The sequence below is a fragment of the Parasteatoda tepidariorum genome, chromosome 1 (genome assembly GCF_043381705.1).
Source record: "Parasteatoda tepidariorum isolate YZ-2023 chromosome 1, CAS_Ptep_4.0, whole genome shotgun sequence".
Lineage (NCBI taxonomy): Eukaryota > Metazoa > Arthropoda > Arachnida > Araneae > Theridiidae > Parasteatoda > Parasteatoda tepidariorum.
In genome coordinates, this window is record NC_092204.1 from 61328896 (window position 1) to 61344991 (window position 16096).

The 16096-nt window shown below is 27.1% G+C and overlaps 1 protein-coding gene across 1 annotated transcript in view; it reads right to left on the reverse strand.

Annotated features, from left to right (window-relative positions):
- The window catches only part of LOC107452642 (alpha-glucosidase), a 74422-nt gene extending 64753 nt beyond the window's left edge, over positions 1 to 9669 (reverse strand). Inside the window, exon 1 of the mRNA XM_043039289.2 lies at positions 9347 to 9669. The gene's annotated coding sequence lies outside the window, so the exon portion shown is untranslated. The remainder of the gene's footprint in view (positions 1 to 9346) is intronic.
- Between the last annotated feature and the right edge of the window lie 6427 nt (positions 9670 to 16096).

Consider the following 16096-nt stretch of genomic DNA (forward strand, 5'->3'; position numbering starts at 1 on the left):
AAAGTTTCATGTATATTTTCTTAAAAAAATATAGATTGTTAATATTATTTACTATGGGAAAAGTAGGTACATTATTTGTAACAATTACTAAACTTAATATTTAAATTGTCGTAAATAATTAATTTTTGAGCACAAAATACAATAGTATACATTCTGTACAAGCTCCAAATCCAGCAAATTCATTTCTTTGTATCAAGCATCTGCATTGTGAAGTTGAAGTTAAGCATCATTCAGTTATTAAGAACATGACATGACATTTTCCTCATATTATTCACAAGCATATGAATAATATGCTGTGATTAAGAAGATTTGTTAGCTCATAAATTAAATCGTTATATACAATAGAGTTTTCGCCTATTAATTATACATTGCGTTTGGGCAATTAAATTCTACATCTGCATATAATTCTCGAAAAGACATTCTGTTCTATTGGCGTGAGGATCATCATTATGACAGGTAACAGGTTTAGGTATAAATTTTAGAACAGTAATTGCTTGTAATATTACATGATAAATATTATTTTAAATAAAAAAGAAAACGTATGATCCAAATAATATAATATCATATTAATCTTAGATATAGCTTGTTAAAATCTAACTCAATTAAGTTAACAAATATTAAATATAAGTTTATGGTTTTGATTAATTTATATGTTTTCATTGTTTGCTGTATAACTCCGATGCATCATTTATAGAATAAGTTTTCGTGGTTCAGTTTATTTTCACATTCAAACAATAAAATTTCTTATTTGATTACTTATATTTTGGGGTATTGATCCATTATTTAAAGATTGTAGTAAAGAAAATCTAGACAAGAAAAATGAAATAAATGAATTACGTATGGGAGCACTTAAAACCAAACAAATCAGAATTTAGCGCCATCTTGTAAAAGAAATCAAAACTACAACCAAATATATCTGTTAAAGAATTAAAAGATAAGATAATTCATTGAAATGACTGTGATATATAAAATTTGAATGACAGAATGATAGATAAAATATTTTTTAGTGATCACAAAAATATATAAATATGAACATATTTTTATTCAAATCACAAAAATATTTAAATGTACCTTCAATATGTATAACAAAATGATTAGTATAAATTGTTATTAAATGCTGCTAAAAAGGCAAACATTTACAGCGTATTGCTAATTAAATAAGTTAATAAAAAATTTAAAATTTATACGCGAACATGCAGTTCCCCGGATATTTCAGAAATTTTTATATTCATTTTATCTCACACTTTTTCTCTTTCTCAGTTAGGGGTGACAATTAAACAAATCTAACATGAATTGTTCATTAAATATACAACCGACAGAAATTTTTATTTTACAATTCAGGTAATATACGGGAGAGTTTTTAGTAACTTAACGAATGAACAACGCACGATAGTTGTAAATATAGATAGGATTTGTAGCCAAGGTAAGTGACAAGGTAATAGCTTTACTTTGGGGTACATAAAATTTGTATACATAAAATGAACTCATAATGCATATAAGTGATATATTTAAGATACATGGAGAATAGAATTTCTGTAAAATTATCGTACTGTATGGTAATGTCATTTCTAATAATTATAATAAAAAAAACATAATTCAGCTAATGTAACCAAAATATACGGAATTAATACCATTCATATGATAATTATTTTCTAATCATCTGGTAAATTTAATATGAAATTCTGGTTTTCAAAATTATAGTTCTTATTTACCACACGTGTAGGAAAATATACAAAACTGAATAGTAAATTTAGCCGAATACATGGGTTTTATGACATAGTTTAAGGCACAATGATAAAATTTTCAAATTTTAAATCATTTATCTAATTTTATCACATATAATAAAGCAATATTTTATTGTTAATTTTACCAAAATTACTACAAAAGCGCTTCGGTAAGAATTACTGGGCTTTTTGATGTTCTTATAGAATCAGAAACACTAAAAAATTTCTATATTCCGGTAGTTTTAACCATATTTTTTTTCTGAGTGTAAATACAATGTACATATTTATATATAAAAATGTATACATCAATGAATGAAATAAGAATAATGTATACTTTAAAAACAATAAAAAGAATGGAAAAAAATTAGTAAAATAATAAAGCAAAAAACAGCTTTTTCGCAATATTATTATAATTAATTTCGTTTGGACTTTTTTTGGCAATAAAATTTTTATTTACAATTATTCGAAATTCCGGGCATTTTTCGCGATTTCCTTAAATTGTCGAATTGTAAAAGTATGTCACAACATATTTATAAAATTCATAAAGTACACATTGTATTTTTCTCAGTGAAGTTTCTTTTTCATTATTCTTCGCAAAGGACATTTACAGGGGAAGGACAAAATAATGAAAACACTTCTATACTAACACAATTCTTCATATTAGTCAAGAAATACCAATTTTATAAATTTAGAAGTCTTTAAATCATGCGATTTCTCATACTTCTCAATGAAGTTTAAAGCTTTTAGGGGCTTGAAAAACCGACAACAAATTATAAATGGAAAATAATGTTTTCGATCATTCTATACCAAAAAGTATAGCAATACATTTGTAATTTCTAACAATTATTTTAGTTATTACATGCATTATTGCACAAAATTTCTTAAACTTTTAGATGAAATATTTATAAAGATATGGACATTTTTATAAAAAAAACTAATTTTTTTTGTCTTACGTTTTTTGCTATAACTTTGAGAATAAGTAAAATTAAACAGAATTTTTGGTGCAATTTAAAACTAATTAAAAAATTTGCAACAAAAAAAATGTTGAAAACCGTGCAATATATATATAAATAGTTCTTTTATATTGCGCAAGAACAGAAAAAATCTTTTTTCCTCTTTTTTTCTTGATTGAAAAACTCTTTTTTTTTTTTCATGAAAATTTTGTAGAAAATCGTATTTGGCAACTAATTAAAAAAAATTCGATTTGAATGTGATAAAAATTTTAAAAGTTTCAAGCAATTTTCAAAGTAGTTTTTTTTTTTTTTTGCTTTTTTAAAGAAACTCAAAATAATAAATTTTCTACAAATATTATTTTGTATCATAAGACAAAATTAAATAACGAATAATAATACTATGTAATAAGCATTCATACACCGAAATATGATTGCATAAGCAAGGAAAACATGTGAAAGAAACGATACTTTTATGGGGGATGCTCCTCAACAATGCCAATGTAATTTTTAGTATATCTTGTTTCTCGTCAAAATGAAATTTGTGGAAAACCTGTTATCATTTTTAGTTTCTTTTATAAAGTATTAAAACTACTTAGAAAATTGCTTGAAACTTAAGTTTTTAAGATCGGACATTTTTCAGTAGTTGCCAAATACGATTTACTACAAAATTATGAGAAGAAAATGTTCAATTTTTTCCGCCCATGCGTAAGATTCACTTCAAAATGATCAAAAGGAGTTTTAAAATTTTTCCCTGGCACACTCAATGTAAAATAAATACTTTAATTATTCTTAATTAGCGCAGTTTTGTATTATTTCGCTCAAATTTTAAAGCAAAAAATTTGTGATTAATTTTAAATTGCACCAATTTTTTTTTTTTTAATTTTATTGAATATATCGCTTTTGGGCTGCAATAGCGGCACAACACAAAAAATAAAGTTCTGAGATAAGTGGGTTTAAAGTTTAAATTACTAAGGAAAATGCATAGGAAATGCTTTAGTTTACTTAAACGAAGATAACCTTCAAGTTGAATTTGAGTTGTGCTAGTATTGCTGCTGAAGCGAATGTGTATTTTCATATTTACGCCCGTTCTTATACCAAAACGCGTGTTTTTTGAGTTGTGCCACTATTGCAGTCCATGAGCGGTATTTAAAGTTATAACAAAGAAAAACGTAAAACAAAATACTAGCTTATTTCATAAAAATGTCCATATCTTCATAACTATTTAATTTTGGTTTACGAAATTTGTTCAATTATTTCATATAATAACCAAAATATCTGTAAAAAAATTACAAATTTATTGCTACATTTTTTGACTTGGGGTGATAAAAAACAATATTTTCCATTTCTAATTTATTGTCGGTCCCTCAAGCCTCTAAAAGCCTTAATCAGTATTGATAAGTATGAGAAATTGCGTAACCTAAACACTTCTAAATTTACAATTACTTATTAATGCTTCTCTTAGTATTTTTTGAGAAAGGTAAAAAAAAGTGTTAGTCCATCCCCTGTATTTTGAGTAAATGTCTCATGAAATAATAGTTTTTAATGAAAAAATCGTTTATGTTTTATTTATAGAATATAATCCCGAACATATTAACAAAATTTACTCCTGCAGTATTTCTGTCCATAGTACAATAATCTATATATATGTGTTTTATTGCGTAATCTGTTTTTCTCTTGATGTAAAGAGATTATGCCATTACGTTTCATAATGTGCTTCTATTTTCATCGAAAACACAACGAGCACGGAATTCTCTGAACATATTAGGAAGGAATAAAATCCTAAGCATTTCTTATCAACACTATTGTTATTTATTGAACTTTGAACCAACCATTATTCATCTATTTAGGCTTAAACTTTTCCAATTTTTAAAAAGTTAGATATTTTTTAAATAATTGGATTAACTGTTTATTATATATAAGTGAAAAAAAAATTTTATAAATGGACTAACTATATATCATATATTAGTGAAAAAATGCATTTTAATTTATGGATTAACTATAACATATTAGTGAAAATATTTTTCTTAAGTTAAGGGATTAACTATTTATTATATATTAACAATTTTTTTTATATTCATGAATCTGCAGCTCAAACTAAAAGTATTAATATATTTCTTCTGGTCAATTTGGTTTTAAAAAAGCTGCGCAAAAGGAAAAGAATAATGTTTTTCCAAAAAAACTGGACAAAAAGAAAACAAATATTAATGAAGTCAATGCTTCGGTCAAAAAATATATATCTAAAAGTGAAATTTTCAATTTCAGGGATTCTAATTCATCTAAAGTGCGTCATTCTTCTTAAAAATTTTATCTAGATATTCGGAGAAATCTTTATTTTTTATACGTTTACAGTTATATGCTTGATTTGAGCAATTGCTTCGATTATTTATTTCCAGAGAGTTCCGTTTAAAAAAAATATCGAAGGAGAGAGATTCCGTTATATTTTCTCTCTGTCACTTGCTCTTCAACATTTTTTAACAGTTTTTGAAGACCCAGTGGTCCAAGTGTCAAGGTTTCAGAAAATCACTACATTGACAGTTGCCGAAAGTATTTCATATGTTAGGAAGTTATTATTTTTTTCGTCAGAAAAACATTTTTTTAAATTTAAGTAATATCATTGTATTTTCTTGCAATCTTTTTGACTTAATTGCAAATTGTTCATCTTTATAAAAAAATAATAACCGATTATGCAATTTTGTCTCCTTTTATTTACATGGCAAGCCATGGTAAGCCATGGCAAGCCATTCCGATAAATGAAATAAACTTAGTCTCAATCACTCCTTCGCTTAATTTCCTCAATTTTTTTTAGCAGTTTCTAAGAGTGACAACTATTTATAATTTAAAAAAAGACCTCTTATAGGAAATACAAAGCTATTTATCACATAAAAACGTTAGTTTTATTTATTTGTAGTAGGTGTTTTCTAATTTAATAATCTTTATTATTATGATACTAAAGTAGTTGCTGATAAAGATTTGCTCTGGAGTATGATGTTTTCCCTACTCAAGCTCTGGGTTTCCAATTGCATTTTTTTTCATATGACAACACAAACACCTACAATAACAAATTGATCGTACTTTTATTTTTAAGTCTTGAATTTTTCTTTATTTTCGTTTTTACATTTATAGATACCTGATTATAATGAATAAAAAATCTTATCGAAACATTTTTCTTACTTATAATAAACATTTTTAAAAATTAAATTTCTCATTATAAAAAAAAATAATAATTTAATAATAATAATGATAATANAATTCACATAAGTGAAATAAATAACCGTAGTCTTTAAAGAATAAAGTAGGGTGCAATTCTTTTGCTTCAAAAAGAAAATAATAATAATAATAATAATTAATAATAATACTAATTAATAATAATAATAATTAATAATAATACTAATTAATAATAATAATACGAATTAATAATAATAATAATAATTAATAATAATAATAGTAATAACAAAATTAAGAGGACGTAATGTAATGTAGATACTATTTGATCACTAGGTTTACAGATTTATTGCTAAAGTTGCGCTTATAGTTTTTCAAAAGCATTAATAACAAACAAAAAAGAGAATAAAAGTAAATAAAAAATTAAAAAATTAGACATAAAGTCTAAAAAAACAACATAAAAACTAAATTATAAGTTTTGAACATTTGAACATTCGATTATATAACGAAGTGTTCTATAACCACCACGTTTAATATATATTTTGAAAATCCCTGATAAGAGAATGCATATCAGAGGTCTAAAATTAGTATTTAAGAAACGTAAGAACAAAAACGCAAAAATTACTATTGAATTAGGCGAGATGTGAAATAGTTTGGTTGCCTTATAAAGCTTGGAGCTGTTTTAAATAATCGTCTATCAGCTCATCTCTGCTTTCTCCTACTATACGCTAAATTTCGATGTTCTGAGTCGCAGCAATGATACGATAGATTTAAATAGATTATTTTGTAATTAAATGTTGAAATATTAAGTACTTCGTAACAGTTCTACTTGATTCATTTGGGTGCATTTAATTACAAAGTATTTAATTAAGTAATTATGATATTTTTATAACAAATTTTAAACCACCTGAAAAAGTGTCCTTTGATTTGTGAATTCGAAAAAATATATTTTTTTAGTTAAGCAAAATATAGTTTTCTATGGCAAACATCAAAACTTAAAACTTTCGTCTGAGCTACAATTCTCATCGTAATTTTAAGGTATCGGCGTAATTAAATTTTTTTTTTCTGATTCATGTAATTCCTCGATAAAGGAAATGTAGTTCTTTTAATTCATTTTTAATAAGTAGTTTTATTTAATGCGCTTAAAAATATACGTCAATTCAAAACATTTTGTTTTAAAATACAAAGTTTAATTAAATCCATGCACTAAACACCTACAATATATTTTGCATAATTTCTGCTTAATGCTAATATATCGTATAAATGTATTGCATTGCAATTACGAAATTCATAATTTTCAGACATTTTTTATTATAAATATTTTTAATTTGCGCACTTAATTTATTTGTATTTAGTGTAAAACTCCTTTACAATTAGAAGAAAATCATTAAGTGATATTTTTACTGACCTCTGCCCTAAAACTTAGATTTTATTCATACGAAAGATCGAAAAATATAACATTTTGATGGAAACTTGCAAAAAATGTGAAATAGTTTCAAAAAGACAATTTAAAGGAAAGATAACTTTTACACCGTTGAAACAAATTATTTCATGCGACTTCAGGTAATAAGGAATTTACAAATTTGTAATGATAAATTAAAATTACAACATTAAACTACTCATTCCACACACAAATCGCAAATTAAATAAAAGAGTCCATTTTTCAAGTGGTGTAAGTCATTTTCATTTTAAAATGCAATTTTATGCAATTAAACCTTCTTATTTACACGAATAGCGGCATACATTTTGAAACAATGAAGTATCGTCAATCTTGTTTAGAATTTAAATTCTACGTTTACAGTTTAATACAATATAATTTAAGTAAATTTATAGTGCAAAAATAATAATTTTTTATTGAAGCTACGAATAGTAATTTTCGAATAGACAAATAGTAGTAATTTTAAGAAAAATCAACGAAATATACTATAAAGGTTTGCAGTTAATCATAAAAAGTATTACGAAAGTTTAAATAAGTATTTTTCCAATATAAAAATAATAAGTAGTAACAATACCTATGAAGCATAAACAGTAGCATAAACCAGAAAAAAAACAGTAACATTTCCGATGCAAACAGTAACAATAACACACAATGTAGGAAAATTTAATGCAATAATTTGTATCAACAATTGGGATAGTTGAACAAGAATACATGGCAAAATATTCTGGAAAAATTGCGCACTGTATGGTAATGGCATTTCTAGTTTAAAAAATATGAATAAATAACGTAATTCTTTTATTAAAAAACAAAACATTCCTTATTTAACCATTCATTCAGTAATTTTCCGCTCATATGATTGCTTCCCAAAAATTTTGGATTTTAAAACTTATTTCCCACACATTTAGTAAATTAAATTTAACTAACTAAATTTAATCTTTGAAATGCATCACATATTATTAAGCCATATTTATTTAGCTTTTTATTTTCTCGCTTTGGTAATGATTTTTACCAAAATCCTTATTAAATCGCTTTGGGGAAAACTAGCGAGCCAGAAGAACGATAAATTTTGCAATATTCTGACAGTTCTAACCATATTCCTTTTCTCAGTGAACCAAAATCACCTATTTATTACAAAGCAATGATTAATTTATTTAACATCCTTTAAAGTTTAAATTTTGTGGTATTTTTAGAATTCAAATGTGTATAAATATATATATGCATGTTAACAACGTATCACAACATAGAAAAATGCTTTAACTATATGGTGTATTCGTACTAAAGTACGAATACATCACATAGCATGCCATACAGCTTCATCAATAATCTTACAAAACTGTATATAACACACTGGAAACTATGTAAAATTCTTCTCAAATATATAAAAATTAGTTAGTATTCTTGTGGAAATGCTGCAAGTTAAAAGTTATTATTTCAGTTATATTTGAATTTAATAACTGTTTCAAATATAATACACTCTATTTATAAAAAACTAAGCCAAAGATTTGTAAAAATTAGGCAATTCAATTAAAATAAATCAGCAAAAACTGCATTGCCATCTAAAAAAAATTATTGTAAAATAAATAAGACTTTAAAATAATTTATTGAATTGTTGCTTGAATTGAAAATATTAAAAGTGATTATATGAATTTTATGAAGATTTTCTGAATATTTCTGTAAAATTTATATACACTATTGAAAACAGGTAAAATTTTATTGATGAAATTTTATTGCATGCTTAGTTTTTTAAAACTACACCAATAAACTTTCATCAATAAAATTATGCTGACAACTGAATAAAATTCATATATGAATAAAACTCAAACAAATTTTAATTGAATAATTGTTATTTATAGCGCTTTAAAAACCATTAAAAGTTTAGAAATAAATTGAAATTGAATTTAGTAGCTTTTCTTTTTGAATAATACGATTGATTTAGTCTGTCACAATGCAAATCTCTTCAACATTACGCATGCAATAAAAGTTCTAACCGTATTGACAACCAAGTTAAATTCTTGTGTAATTCAATTTCCAAAAAACGGGGGAAAAAGAAATATTCGAGAATTGCTCACCTATCCACATCCGGAGTCACCCTTCAAAAAAGGAGAGGATGCCGGATCTCCAAATGTCAATAACTTCACTCCCCTTTTCTCACATTTAATTCCACACAACTCAGTGATGAACTTCAACTTCAGAATTCTCCGCCATGCAAGTAATCTAATGAAGAAACGGTCGGTATGAGATGGGGAAAAAAATTCACCTCCACTTTGGGCTGCACTCCGGAGAATTCCAGATTCTCCCGAATTTCTGAATCCGGTGAAAGAACCTAGAGAGCGAATAGAACGCAAAACGAGACGCATCTGAAGAGCTGGTAGGAGGAGGACCGGTTAAGCAGCGTTCGTTGCGTGAGGGCGCAACTTTCGTTCCTATTCCACGCGCACCACCCCCTAAAGGGCTCCTCGACCCCCTCTCCAGTCATCTTAGAAAGTTTGAAAATCAGGAGAAGTAATGAGGGAGAGGTCATCAAATATCTAGGTAAACCCATAAAAGCTGTCATGATCATTAGGCAAATTCGGGAAAAAGAAAAAAAGATTTTCACGGGTTTTTAGCCTGATTTAAATATTTGTTTTCTGAAGGCCTGATTAAATTACAAGCAGAATCGGATGTATTCTGACTGATATTTTTTTCTTCTTCTACTTTTATCAGAAGTAAGAATCTCAGTGTTTGCTTTTCTTATTTACACAGATTTACATAAAGTGACTGGTTTGTGAATAAAGAACATTTGTATAACACAAAATTTGTATACCTTTTCAATTAAGCTTTTCAAAAATGTGGATTTAATTTGAAGCTTCAATTAGTTTCAAGAGATTTATGTCCTGTTTAAGTATTATGAAGTTATCAAAGATAAACATGTCTGCTACTCCTTTATTATTATACGTTAATATTTTTAAAACCATTAAAGGCTATTTTGAACATTATACTGTCTATTAATAAGTAACAAAAAATTATCCTGCTTGAAAATGTTTTGTTTTGTTTCAGGAATTTCTAAAAATTAAGGAATGCGATGCAAACTGTCCCAAAAATTATCAAAATTCAAAAATTATAGAAATTCTTAGACCCAACAATAAATTAAAATATTTATAATATGCTATAAATATTATAAATTAATAATTGGACAAACTGATCATCTTATAGCTATACCTCTTATGATCTTCTTCTGATTGTTTTATAATTATTTCTTTCTTCAAAATAAAGGAAAAAATTACTTTTTTAATTGCATTACGAAAAAGAATTTTTTTTCAATTTCGACATTCAACAAGTACTGATTTTGACTGAAATATTTCTTTCAAATATCATTTTTTTCCAACTTACCTCTGCCAGTGTCTATATTCGGTTCTCGTTGTATCGGAGTTGTAAGTAAGAAATTATGATAACCAATTTTCTTTCATTATATGCGATGAAACTCAGTGCAAAATAATGATATGTAACAATTTTTTACCGATATTAACCACAGGAACTTTATAAATGTTAACATTCACCAAACTTTGTAATTTAGTGAAACATTAGACCCCTTTTTTCTAAATTTTTTTATCACTTCTTACCATATTATTGATTTTGAAAACAATTTTTAGTTTTAATTGCTAACCACAGTTGTAACCTGGGTAACTTAACCAGAGTTAACCTACGTCATTTACTTATCGCATTTGTTTATTATTAATGTTCATTTCTCTTAAAACTGTATTCTACATAATTTTACCTAACACAAGTTCCTATTGCTCAAGCCTATTTTTTTTTCTATTTTTAATTATAAAACTTGGATTAAAAAAATTTTAACATTTCTTGTATTTTCTAATTCTTTAACTCTTTTTTTTCATCTCATTTAATATTTCCAACTTGATTCATTTAATATTTCCAACTTGATTCTAAAGAAGTTAAACTTTTAAGCTCTTTAAATGTAATTTCTCAACCATATTAAATCGTCATCGTTGTTTTTTTTCCTTAAAATTAATCCATAAATCTCATCGATCTTATAATCTATTAAAAATGATACAAAATTAGCACTATCGATTATTTTTTGAGAAAGCACTGCGCCTTTATTTAGAAAAAATATTTCTGACCGAAAGTCAATTAAATTCCAATTTAATTTAAACCAGTGGTTTGCATATTAGTTAAATTCGTATTTCTCTTCGTTAAGTGAAAAAGTATATTCCTCTGAAAAATAAGTATGAAATTTAATATTTTAATTTTCACTTATAGAATTAAGCTCGGATTTTCATGTTCTTTAAAGCCAAATAAAATTATCCGTACAAGAGAACTATATTCTTTTAAAAAGTTTGGGTCGCATGGAATCATAAAATAATCGTTCAAGTTTGATGAAACGGTCCCAAATTGAACTACTGATAAAAACAATTAAATGGAAAAAGGTTGTTTCTTCTTAATGAACGAAATAAACAGCGCCTATACGCAAATAAGGTATCAGATGATAGCAAAGTTTTCACAAATACATTAGCTTTTGACGCATTAGTTAAGCATCAGCGTAAGTAGGGCTGCGAACATGTTTGTGTAGAGGTACTTAATTTACTTGCCGAAATATGTAGAGTGAGGACGTTTTAAAACATCGTAGCTTTGTCCAACCCTTTATTTTTGAATAGTTCTTTTTTTTATCTTTTACCATCGTTAGTATGACCAGTCGTCATCGTCTAGACCAGTGATTACCAACTGGCGGCCCACTGGGCGCATCCGGCCAGTATAGCCTTTTTTGTGGGTCGCGAACTAAAATATATTAGTTGTCCTTTTTTGCAAACAATTTTCGTAAAAAATCTATATGGGTTTAAAATACTTTTCTTTCGTTTACAAAAAACCTAATTTCTTCGTTTCTATGAAATTTAACATACCAACGGTGCATAAAAATTTATTTCTCTGGTTTTGCATCCAAGAAAATATTTATTCAAATACAAAATTAGTACTGTGTGTTGCTTAGAAATCTACTTCTCATTTTAATTTGTTATTCAATACTTTTGTTTTGTACAACTTGATAAAAATCTGACAGCAATATTTAATGTTCCTTCAAACATAAAAGAATCCTAAATAAAATTTTGATAAAGCTGCCGCCGGACATTTGACTGGTGTTTTAATTGCGGCCCCCGGCCTCATGTAAGTTGAAAACCCCTGGTCTAGACGATACCACAAGATGGTGGATAGTTGAAAGAATCGAAACGCGCTAATCGCAGGTTCCCTATTTTAGGACCCTCAGGGCTTCGAGAAACGTGGTGTCTACTCTGAAACATTTTCTAGAGTCAGACAGGAACAATAATCCACCAACCTGGTCAAGAACTCAAAAGGGGAAAAATATGGGCTTAAGACCATTATTTGAGACTCCAAAAGGTATAGGTTCGCGACAGAGACACAACTGTCTCGCAACAGAGTAACATAAAAGAAAACGGATAACAGTCACCTGCATACTTAACGTTGGTGGCATGCATTCCAGGCACCTTGCAGTCTGCTTTCCTTTAACTGTTAACCACAAAAAGGACCATCTATTATGGAGCCGAGAACACCTGCCTTGGACTAGTCCAGTTTTTTACAGCAAACAAATATAATTGTCCCTTCAATTGCTTTCATCAGTGTATATTATCATGCTTAGATTATGACTTTTCAGAAGCCATTCCCTTCATAATAGCGTGAAAGATCGCATGAATTTTTAAGGATACGCTGTTGCAAAGTTTGAGCATAAATATTAAATTATATCAATTATTGGCTAGTATAATTGTAAATATTATGTGATTATTATAAATATTAAATTATAATAATCGTTAATATAAATATTAAGTTGCAATAATTATTAATATAAGTATTAAATTAATTTACACATTTTTACCTGAAAGGAAAAGCAAACTTTTATAAAGAATCTACCTGATTGTTTTTAAATAAAATTTAGAAAATTGCTTGAATTTTGTCTGAACAATATTGATAGTTGCAATTTTTAAAATGCAAAAAGTAATAGTAAAGGATATACTTAATTGGAATTATGTATTATAAAATGAAAAATTATTTCAAATCATTTGGTAAAAGAAATCAATTTTGAAAGATATTAGCTCCACAAACCTTAAACGATTAACGATCAATGCCGATCAAAGGTTGGAAGTAGAATAGTCAAAAGTCGATTTTTGAAGAGCTATCTCTTTTTTGTCTTCCTTATGCGCACGCCAGTTGGAAGATTTAACCTTAAATTAGTATACTATAGATTAACGGAAAAGAAACACATACTTGAATAGTCTATTAAATAATGATTCACTTAAAAATATAATTTTTTCATTCACATAAAATATTTTGCGAACTATTAAAAATGAATGACCTACCTCCTACACCACTTGAACAAGTAGTAAATATTAAAACGACACTTTCTCGTTAACATAAGACAATTCCTCGAAAAAAACTTGATAAATTAGATTGTTTAATTAGTAAAAACTGGCATTAATAAGTTACAAACAGTGCCGAAATTACAATTAAAAATTATCAAAAAGACTATAGACGACAGATATTACTTCGTTCATCCAACAGTCTGCCCAAATATTTGTACCTATGCCTTTAAAATTAAACTCCAGTTTACAATATATTTTATGTATATATCCCATTTAGAGTTTTAGAATCATCGTTCAAGAACCACACAAATAAAGTTCCAACACTTCTCAAGGTAGACACGAAATAGTATTTTATTAATACATCATTTAATCTGAAGAAAAAAAAATATACAAACTCATTGAACTACTTTCTTATACCAGATAAGGCAATGAACTAGATTCAGTTTCGATCATCGAAGTTCATTCCAGGGACAGGCAATTCTTGTTCAAGGTCCAACCTCTCCATTTCAATTTTTCAGAGGAAGTCAAATTTCTTCCAAGGTGCAATGGACTTCTGGATTAAGGAAGAGAGCTATCGCTTCACGGTTTTATGAACTCACTAGGAAGTTAGCTACCTTCTCTTTTATTTCAAGTTCAGAAAGGCTCTTCCGTGTCATTTTCTTTAAGGAAGAGAGAAACAGACACTAGTCATCTAGAATATGTCGTGCTACTTCCTTGAACTTAATTTGAGTCAATGTGTCAGTAGATGATGAAAACTGTGTCAACTGTGTAAACAGAAGAGTTCATCGGTATTATTGGGTTTTCAATAACTTCCGTAAGTGATGACCTTGGTTTAACTTTTCATTTTAATTCTATTTATAGATTTAATTTTAATTATACCCTTTATCGGTTTTTAATTGTTGATTAGAATTTAACGAAAGAATATTTTTTTCACACTTAGAAATATTTAAAAAGTTGTGCTCTACCGGAACAATCAATTGTTGGCTAGAATTTTACTGCTTCACATTTTGGGACCAACGTTGTGATGGTGATAATGTGGTCAACAATACGCACCGGCTGAAATTGCTATCCAGACAAGTAGGTACTCATCGATATGAAACTGGATAGACTACTGGACGCTGCCAGAAACAAAATTTTGGTCCTTTACCAAATATTAGTCTCCGAAATGTCAGCAAAGGGAGAAATTTAAACATAAAACTAATCAATTTGTTTTTGTGATACTTTAATTTTTGTTAAGTTATAAAGTAGAATCTTTGTAATTATGAATAAACAAAAATAATAAAGTTGGTAAATGTATCCTTGTTATGTTCGTATTTGTCCGGATGACATATTTGGGGACATTTTTGGAGCTCTTTTGAAATCTAAAGGTTCATGTTAACAAGCGCAATGATAATCAAGCTTTGAAGTGAGAGATTTATGGCTGTAAGAGTGACATATATCCGATATATAATTGAGATCTGTCAATAGGAATTTTTTTGTTCGAACGCTTTTTTTCCAATTCAACTGATTTATTTTTAGCAGCATAAAATTCTCAAAATAATAATTATTTTTTCATAAAATTAAAAAGAAATATTTTCACAAAAACTTTATTTTCTGAAAAATATATACTTTAAGCATTTTAAAAATACATATCTCAAGACGGATAAGATAATGCATATAGCGGAGTTTTAAGTTCAAAATTTTTATATAAAACTATATTTTATTAATTTACTCTCAACATTATAGGAGTATAAATTTATTCCCAAGATTTTCCTCTTCGCCATACTTAGTAATGAATAAAAACTTTCATCACAAAAACTAATTCAAAATATACACACATAATATGACTTCTTTAACACATTTTTCCTGATTTAAGTTTCTATATTTTAAAGATAAAAGACGAAGAAAAAGATTCTTATTTAAAAGAAAATCTTACTAATTGCTTTATTTAAATTTTCAAACAGTTTTTCAACTGTTAGCTTGAATACACAATATTATTCAAACATTGCCATGATCAAAAGAATTCGTTTATTAATGATAAATTTCTATTGCTAGAATCTAATTTTAACAACCTTTCGCATTCTGTCTATATAAGGACAGTTTCGTTTTTTGTTCGAGTAGAACTAATATTTACTTTCACAAATTTATTTAGTAATTTTTCAATTCATTTCAACGCATATGTAGTCAAGAAAGTCTGATGACGTTAAAATATGTAGAATATTTTTACATTTTACCATGAAGCTTATACAATTCAAAGAAGGTTTCGAAAATAATAATGTAAATAATTTTTAACTATTGTTGACAATATATATATTTTTTTATTTTAAGAATTTTGTAGAAGAGTTACTTATAAGTAAAACAATGTGTTGCTTGTAATTTCACGAGTAACAGAGCCTCCTGCTCACTTATTCTCACCAACCTCTACGATTTCGTAAGAACATTTTTGCTTCTTGACACAAAATAGTTCCTTTAAAAAGGTCA